Source organism: Oncorhynchus nerka, linkage group LG12, assembly GCF_034236695.1.
Source record: "Oncorhynchus nerka isolate Pitt River linkage group LG12, Oner_Uvic_2.0, whole genome shotgun sequence".
Classification (NCBI taxonomy): Eukaryota; Metazoa; Chordata; class Actinopteri; order Salmoniformes; family Salmonidae; genus Oncorhynchus; species Oncorhynchus nerka.
In genome coordinates this window covers 40,217,130-40,226,657 of record NC_088407.1, presented here as the reverse complement: position 1 = coordinate 40,226,657, position 9,528 = coordinate 40,217,130, and the positions used below count along the sequence as shown (strand labels likewise).

At 40.2% G+C, this 9,528-nt stretch overlaps 1 protein-coding gene across 19 annotated transcripts in view; it reads left to right on the top strand.

The window, feature by feature from the left end:
* The first annotated feature begins 1,375 nt into the window (after nucleotides 1–1,375).
* Nucleotides 1,376–9,528, top strand: part of LOC115138227 (collagen alpha-1(XXV) chain) — a 176,684-nt gene continuing 168,531 nt past the window's right edge. For 15 of the 19 annotated variants that reach the window (XM_065025585.1, XM_065025586.1, XM_065025580.1 and 12 more), the window contains exon 1: nucleotides 1,377–1,627. The gene's annotated coding sequence lies outside the window, so the exon portion shown is untranslated. Of the gene's footprint in view, nucleotides 1,628–9,528 lie in introns of all 19 variants that reach the window. The other 4 variants (XM_065025573.1, XM_065025576.1, XM_065025583.1 and 1 more) reach the window with 1 other exon arrangement.

Here is a 9,528-nt window from a genome sequence, read left to right as displayed (position 1 = left end):
TGAGTTTACAAATTATTTGGAGCTGCATATTTATTTATGGCAATCCTCTCTCCTTACAATCTTATAGCCTCTCTGCACCCAATCCTATAGCTGTACAGCAAATCAGCAATCTGTTGGCTAGCTCACCAAAACTGTGTTTATGTACAGTTTGATGGTCCAATCAGAGGGCAGCGTGTGCGTTTCTCTAGCCAATCTGTTGCAAAAGAAAATTGTGCAAGTGCAATGCTGCGGCTACTGTCTCTGGATGCATGGACATTGCCACAAAATGAGTGGACAAAATGTTACTTGTTATTTAAAGTCATCAGTCTCAAGTCAAAGTCGAGTCCCGAGTCTTGATGCTCCAAGTCCAAGTCAAGTCTGAAGTCAACAAACAATTGGTCACTGACTTGAGTCAGACTCGAGTCTAAGTCATGTGACTTGATTCCAGACCTCTGTAGGTAACTCTCCAGGGTTGTTCACTGTGTTTGTACCCTTCCTGATTTTTTAAATGGTAATCTTAGAGCATCTTAAAGCATTTTAAAAGCTCACGTCACGAAGTGTGCACACCATTTAACCTATAGGCCTTGGGTTTCAAGCTTTGGTTGATTTCAAATGTAATCTTCAAGTTAATCATTAATATGTATTAAAGAATAGGACTAAATAAAGTCAAACATTATTTAAAGTGCATTTAAAATTAGATTAGATGTAGTCCTATTCTTTAACTACCATTTTTGGTTGAGATGGAGACTTCAATCCAACATATCAACTTTTAGACAAACTCAATATTGAATTGTGTTTGGTTGTCAACACAACCAAATATCAACATTTGAAGAGATGACTCTTGTATTTCGATCTGTGCCACTGACTTGGTCTGGCTTTAATTCCAGGTTTTCTATAAATTAATAATCGATATGTTGGATTCACGTCTCTATCGCAACCAAGAATCAAAGTTAAAGAATATAACTAAATCAAATCGAACTTTAAATGTACTTGAAGTAAAGTTTCATTTGATTTAGTCCTATTCTTTGACTTTGATTCTTGGTTGAGATGGAGACATGAATCCAACATATGAATTATCAATTTGTAGACAAACTGTAATTAAAGTCAGACTAAGTTACACAAATCTCCTTCAAATGTTGGTATTTGGTTGTGTTGACAACCAAACACAATTCAAGATCACTTTTGTAATACTGTAAATAGTGTAACAAGTTAACACATTATATGTTGGCGTGGCAAATAAGGGGGTCGAGTGATAAATGGCAGATATGTGAGAGCAGACCTAATAAACGGGCTCTGCCCGATCACTAAAATGGCCACCCCTGTCAGAACTACAGATCACAAAATGGCAGACCGCCAAAACTACAAGTCCCAGAAGCAAGGGGAACCCTCAGAAGGTGGAGCCGACCCACCGATAAAGGGTCAAGAAAACCCAGGAAGAGGGAGAGAGAGTGCTGGAAGGATCTATGAACAATAGAGAAAGAGACAATAGAGATTGGCTGGATTTATCGTGTATGAACTGGATTGTTTTGTACTTACCTGTTGGTGTTTGGACCTGGACCTACCGAGAACCCGATTCGTGTACTGAACCCTGCTATCCTTGACCTCGCCTACGGCCTGGGTGGACCAGGATGGAGAAACAAACACACAGGTACTGTCCTGTTCGAAAGAACTCTCATTCTTGGGTGATTTGGTGACAGTTTACCACTTAATTTGTGACAAACGCTCCTAACCTTGAAGAAGTTATGCCACAGTTGGATTCACATCTCCAAATAAACCAAAAATAAAAATTCAAGTATAGGATTAAGCCAATGGCTAAAATGAAACTATCCATGTGTTATATCCTATATGTTGATATTTGGTATTTAGTAATACAGTAAATAGCCTAAAGTTAAGGCTATCTTACAAATGATTGTAACAGTATTTATTCAACCTCAAAATGAAATGGCCACATTTTCAGGTTTGTATACTGTAACTATAAATGTCTTATGTACAATTGAAGTCGGAAGTTTACATACACTTAGGTTGGAGTCATTAAAACTCATTTCAACCACGCCAAAAATATAGTTTGTTAACAAGAAATTTGTGGAAAGTTGGTTAGGACATCTATTGTGTGCATGACAAGTAATTTTCCCAACAATTGTTTACAGACAGATTATTTCACTTATAATTCATTGTATCACAATTCCAGTGGGTCAGAAGTTTATATACACTGAGTTGACTGTGCCTTTAAACAGCTTTGACAATTCCAGAAAATTATGTCATGGCTTTAGAAGCTACTGATAGGCTAATTGACATCCTTTGAGTCAATTGGAAGTGTACCTGTGGATGTATTTCAAGGCCGACCTTCAGACTCAGTGCCTCTTTGCTTGACATCATAGGAAAATCAAAAGAAATCAGCCAAGACCACAGAAAGAAAATTGTAGACTTCCACAAGTCTGGTTCATCCTTGGGAGCAATTTCCAAACACCTGAAGGTACCATGTCCAACTGTACAAACCATAGTGCGCAAGTATAAACACCATGGGACCACGCAGCCGTCATACCACTCAGGAAGAAGACTTGTTCTGTCTCCTAGAGATGAACGTACTTTGGTGCAAAAAGTGCAAATCAATCCCAGAACAACAGCAAAGGACCTTGTGAAGATGCTGGAGGAAACCAGTACAAAAGTATCTATATCCACAGTAAAACCAGTCCTATATCAATATAACCTGAAAGGCTGCTCAGCAAGGAAAACCACTGCTCCAAAACTGCCATAGAAAAAGCCAGACTACGGTTTGCAACTGCATATGGGGACAAAGATCGTACTTTTTGGAGAAATGTCCTCTGGTCTGATGAAACAAGAATAGAACTGTTTGGCCATAATGCCCATCGTTATGTTTGGAAGAAAAGGGGGGGGGACTTGCAAGCCTAAGAACACCATCCCAACTGTGAAGCACGGGGTGGCATCATCATGTTGTGGGGGTGCTTTGCTGCAGGAAGGACTGGTGTACTTCACAAAATAGATGACATTATGAGGAAGGACAATTATGTGGATATATTGAAGCAACATCTCAAGACATCAGTCAGGAAGTTAGGTCGCAAATGGGTCTTCCAAATGGACAATGACCCCAAGCATACTTCCAAAGTTGTGGCAAAATGGCTTAAGGACAACAAAGTCAAGGTATTGGAGTAGCCATCACAAAGCCCTGACCTTAATCCTACAGGAAATTTGTGGGCAGAACTGAAAAAGCGTGTGCGAGCACGGTGGCCTACAAACCTGACTCAGTTATACCAGTTCTGTCAGGAGGAATGGGCCATGATGTCACAACGAGCCCATTTGGTAATCCATGTATGTAAAATATATTTGTAGTGTGAGGGTTAAAAGTTCAATAAATTAATGAAAATAAATGAATGTGCCACAAAACAATAATTATGTGGATTTCAACTCATCCCATTACATGTGACGTATAAATTTACGCACAGGAGATGAGGAAGTGCATCCTACTCTCAGTGCATCCAACTCTCCCTCCTCTGTGAAATTAAATTTGACTGTAGTCAACCACAGCGCACAAAATACCATGGGTACTGATAGGTGGGACAGACGGCAGACTGACAAACCATCAGTGCTTCCCCTCATCGCTCACTTTGTGATATGCATCTTCTAGTGATCTCTCGTTCATTCTAGCGAGAAAAGGCTATACAGAATTTTCTGACTAGCAAATTTGAACTTTTAATCGAAATGAAATTCAAAATATAATGTTATTCGTCACGTAAACAAAAGGTGTAGACTAACAGTGAAATGCTTACTTATAGGCCCTTCCCAGTAATGCAGAGAGAAAAATAGAGAAATAATAGAAAAGTAACAACTCATAATATTACAAGTAATAATAAATACACAATGAGTAATGATAACTTGGTAGTGTGAGGGGTACCGAGTTGATGTCCAGGGTATGAGGTAATTGAGGTAGATATACAGTATGTACATATAACTAGGAATAAATAATAAACAGTAGCAGCAGTGTATGTGATGAGTCAAAAACGTTAGTGCAAAAGGGTCAATGCAGATTGTCTGGGTTTGGTTAACACTTTTTGCATTTTTTTTGTTGCATTTTCCAATTAAGAACATTCAAAACAAAAGTGAAAAGATATTAGACAACAATTTGACAAAGTGACTAACAGACAAGCGTAATAAATTTAAAAAATACAAATAATATATACAAATGTACATAAAAGTTATGATAAGTTAAATAAAAAATGAGACATTGGATCATATGGTCATCTGCCGTAGGCTACATATTATACATTACGTGTGAAACATTATGTGAAGATTATATTGAGATTCAATCAATGTGATGTGAGTGGAGATTCTCCACATAGTTGTCACGTTCGTCGTATGGAGGATACCAAGGCGCAGCGTAAGATAAATACATAATTTTAATAAAGACGAAGAACACTTAACAAACTATACAAAACAACAACCCAACCGCTATAATAATACTAGTGCAGACACAGGCAACTAGACATAGACAATAACCCACAAAATACCCAAAGAGGATGGCTGCCTAAATATGGCTCCCAATTAGAGACAACGATAAACAGCTGCCTCTAATTGAGAACCAATCTAGGCAACCATAGACATGCATAAACACCTAGATAGTAAACGACCCCATAAACCTACAAAACCCCTAGACAGTACGAAAACACATACATCACTCACACCCTGCTCTAACCAAAACAATAAAGAAAACAAAGAATACTAAGGTCAGGGTGTGACAATAGTCAATAAAAGGTTGCCAAATTCTGTAAAATGTCTAACCTATTCCTCAAGCAGTAAGTGATTTTCTCCAGTGGGAAACAACTTAACTTTCAATAGCCACATTGCAACTGGCAGGGGGAATCCGATTTCCATTTCAAGGCAATACATTTCTTGGCAATCGCTAGCAATATTTCTGTTAGCTTTATAGTATGGCTTTGCCTGAGATTGGAGTTTTAAAAAGTTACCCAGTAGACAGACCTCCGGGTCTAAAGGGAATGCAACCCCGTGAATTGAGAATATGGTATCACGTACCCCTTCCAGAAACCGTGTAGTTTTGAACACTGCCAAGTGGAATGGTGGAATGCTCCTTCATCTGAGCCACATCTAAAACATAGGGAGGAGATATCAGGGTTGAACTTGTGCAGTCGACATGGGGTGATTTTGAGCTGATGGAGGAAATTAAACTGGATCAGTCTGTATCTGGAGTTCAATGTGGAAGTAACACCATAGGTCTTACTTCCATAGACCCTCATCAAGATTAATACCCAGATCGTTTTCCCATCTAAGTCGGGGTTTATCTAGCTCAGGCAGTGTTAGTCGTGACATAAGATCATCGTAAACAAGGGAAATGGTCTTGAACAGTGGTTCGTCTGCGTGGCAAAGTTGTTCAATAGGTGACATCTTAGGTAGGTTCCATTGTCCCTTGAGAGTCACCCTAATAAATTGTAGTAGTTGTAGGTAGCTAAAGAAGTCCCTGTTAGGCAAGTGGTATTTCTGTTTCAGCTGATCAAAAGACATAACTCCCTCCTCATAACATTTACATTTTACATTTAAGTCATTTAGCAGACGCTCTTATCCAGAGCGACTTATGTTCCAGAAGAGCGATACCCTTATCGGTCTAAAGTTACTATTCTGGAAAAACATAGGAATCAATATATTGTTCCATAAAGGAGTTTTAGGGGAAATAAATCCCTCTCGTCTGAACAGCTCATGTAGTTTGCACCATGCCAGGACAGAATGTATGATTAAAGGGTTGTCTGTGATGGTTTTTATACAATTTCTGTCCAATTTTTTAAAACAATTCTGCCCCAGTGTCATCATTTACCTCAAACTTTTCAATGTTCAACCATGAGGGAGAGGGACCATTGTCAAACCTCTGAGCCAGAAACCTAGACTCTGCAGCCCAGTAGTACATTCTAAAATTGGGGAGGTTTAAGCCCCCTTGACCGTAATCGAGGGTCAGTTTAGCCAGGCCAACCCTAGGGGTTTTGCCGTGCCAGATAAACCATCTGGTCAGCTTGTCAAGAGAGGAAAATAATCCTGCGGGCACAGAGATAGGGAGAGATTGAAACAAATATAGAAATCTGGGCAGGACATTCATTTTAATGACATTATTCTACCCAGTAGAGTGAGAGGCATGTCCATTCATTTACACAGGTCACCCTCCACCTTTTGCAACAAGCTGGCCAGATTGAGTTTACAGAGGTTCTTCAGGTTACCATCCACCATTATGCCCAAATATGTGAAGCCCATAGGCAACCATCTGAAAGGAAACTTGTGCTTGATGGTATGGTGGTCAAAGACGGACAACGGTAAGATTTCGCTTATCAAAATTGACCTTATATCCAGAGAAAGAACTATAACACTGTAGTAGGATCTGCAAGTGAGAGAGGGAATGTTCTGTGTTCGTTAGAAATAAGATAGTCCTCCACAAAGAGTGATAATTTATGGGAATGGGGGCCCACCTAAAAGCCTATGTATGTCAGGGCACGTTCTAATAGCCTCAGCCAACTGTTCGATGGCGAGGGCAAAGAGGTGGTGGCTAATTGGGCAACCTTGTCTGTTCCCCCTATAGAGAAGGAAAGGGGAGGAAGTAATCCCATTGGTAGCAATCATAGCTTTAGGAGATTTGTTGAGTGATTTTATCAAATTTACAAACACGGTACCTAAACCAAACTTTTCCAAGACGCGAAAGAGGTATGGCCATTCAACCCTATCAAAGGGCTTTTCAGCGTCGAGGGAGACTGCGACACTAGGTATTTTGTTTTTGTTAGCAAGGTGAATTATATCAAAGAACCTTCTGAGATTATTGGAGGACAATCTATTAATTATGAAGCCAATCTGATCTGGTTTGACCATGACTCCATGACTCCAGTCTCTTAGATAGCATCTTGGTGACCAGTTTACAATCTGTGTTAAGGAGAGAGATTGGTCTATAGAAGGCGCACTTTAGCTGGTTTTTCCCTTTCTTGTGGATTACAGAAATCACTGCTTGAGAGAAAGACTCTGGAAAGCAGTTGTCCTCCCCGGCTTTTTTAAGTACCTCCAACCGCTCCCTAAATTCTTTATAGAACTGGAGGGAAGCCATCCTCCCCAGGAGATTTATTAGAAGGTAGGGATTTAATGGCCTCCAACAATTCAGGAACTGAGAACTGTTCACTCAGGTGCTCTCTGTCTTCCTCTGACTGAGAAAGGAGTTGATCTCTGATAGATCATCGCCTGATTGGGAAGTGTAGAGGTCTTCGTAGTATTTCTTAAAAGTATCATTAATTTCAGTAGGGTTGAAAGATAGCTCATTAGTAAGAGTTTCTATAGCATTAATTGTCTTCTTACTTTCCTGTGCTTTCAGTTGCCATGCCAATACTTTGTGTGCTTTCTCTCCAAGCTCATAGTAACACTGTTTTGATTTAGTGATGGACCTCTCAGCTTGATATGTGTTCAGAGTATTATATTTCAGTTTTTTATTTACCAAAAGCCTGTATAGATCTTTAGTCTGGCCTTTTGTCGAGATTTCAGATTCATCGACATTCAGTTCCGCACCGTGCTTTCTCTTCAACCCTTTAGTATAGGAAATGATCTGTCCCCTCAGATAGGCTTTCAATGTGTCCCAAAGAATGAAACTGTCAGGAGCGGAGGGTTTGTTTGTCAAAGTAAAAATGTTGATCTGCTCTTTGATGAATTCACAAAATTCAGGTTGCTTCAGGAGTGTAGAATTTCGTTCTTATCTATATGCTCCATTTACCTTGGTAGGAATGGAGATTGATAATACCAGAGGAGAATGGTCACTAAGCAATCTGGGGAGATACTCGATATCTAACACTCTATGAAACAGTTGGGTCGATAGTAAAAAGTTATCTATGCGTGTGTGTGTGTGTTGTGTGGGTCTGAATAAAAAGAGTAGTCCCTATCCTGTGGGTGTACCTGTCTCCAGATGTCTAGCAAATTAAGATCTTTCATGAATGACATGGTGAGCTTACCGGCTTTGGTAAGAAGTGAGGGTTTATCAGAAGACCTATCAAGAACTGTTTCTAAACAAACGTTTAAATCTCCTCCAGCCAGTAGCCATCCTGGTGGTGCTTGAGTGACCTGATGGAAGATATTCGGGAATAAACATATGGTCATCGAAGTTAGGAGCATAAATATTCAATAGGGTCCAAGACTCCAAAAACATATGCCCCTGCACCAAAACAAACCTGCCCGAGGGATCAGAGATGGCGTTGTTGACGCAGAAGGGGATGTGTTATCAAAATTGCAGTTCCTCTTGCTTTGGAGTTAAAAGAGGACACAAAAACTTGTCCTACCCATTCTCTCTTCAATTTCTTGTGGTCACTGGCTGTAAAATCAGAAAAAAAAGTCAGCCTTTCATTTCTTAAGGCATGTTTAGACTTTTCCTCTTAATCGGGCTGTTAAGACCTTAACGTTGAATGTGACATATTTGAGTGAATTAAGCATAGGTTTGGTTTCAAATATATAACTGAAGGGAAATCTCTCATATGTAAATAGTCAGGTAATGTTTCAACTTTAGTTTGAACACTGAAGTGACCTATGTGTCTCTTTAGGAAGGAAACAACAATAAACATAGAAAAAACAATCTCAACAATCAAACATGAATACACTTGTAGAGATACGTTGTTGCTTGCTTTCCATCTTGCTCTTACTAGTTAAACCTTGGCGTAAAACTAAAACCTTTGAGCTCTCTAAGTTGAAAACAAATGTTCTGAATAGACATTTATGGCTGAATATTTACTGCCCACAGTAAGGGCTGCTTGAGTCTCTTTTCAGTAGAGGAAAAACATACATTGGGGGGAAAGCAGTGGGTCTAAGCCCAATAATTTGCTTCGCCCAGTGGATATTGACTAAACCAAAATATACTCTCCTGTAAATGTAATAGAACTCATCCCTGGGAAAAAACGGTTCGTTGAAAATGTACAAATCAATTATAGCGACCGGATAGCAGGGTAAACGGATCCAAATTCCAAGAAGATATCAGCCGTTCAGTCCCAGGACAGCACGGATAAGAAAAAACGAAACAAACTTCATCTTATCCCCCAGAGAGACCATCCTGATTCAGACGCTGTTCAGTTCTTTGAGAAAAGTGAACACTTCTCCCGGTGTGTTGAAGAGATGGCTTCGGCCTTTGTACTGAACTTTCATCCGTGCAGGGTGGATGAGGTAGCCGGTGATGTTCTTCTCCTTCAGTGCTTTGGCGGCAGGTCTGAACTGCTTGCGACGTCTCGCGAGATCCGCGCTCATATCCGGGAAAAGGCTGACCCTCTTGCCATCGATGGTGATGTCCCCTTTGACTCTTGCGAGTTGCAGTATCTTCTCTTTGTCCTGGAAACGGGGGAGCCTGATCAGGACGGCCCGTGGGGGCCCATCTGGCCGGGGTTTCAGGTGCTGATGTTCTGTGGGCGTGTTCGATTTCCAACGGCTTAGTGAAGTTAATTATGCCTAGGTCATCCGGGATCCATTGAGTGAAGAATCCATTGAGTGAAGAAACGGACCGGGTCACGCTGTCCTCTTTCAATCCCACCA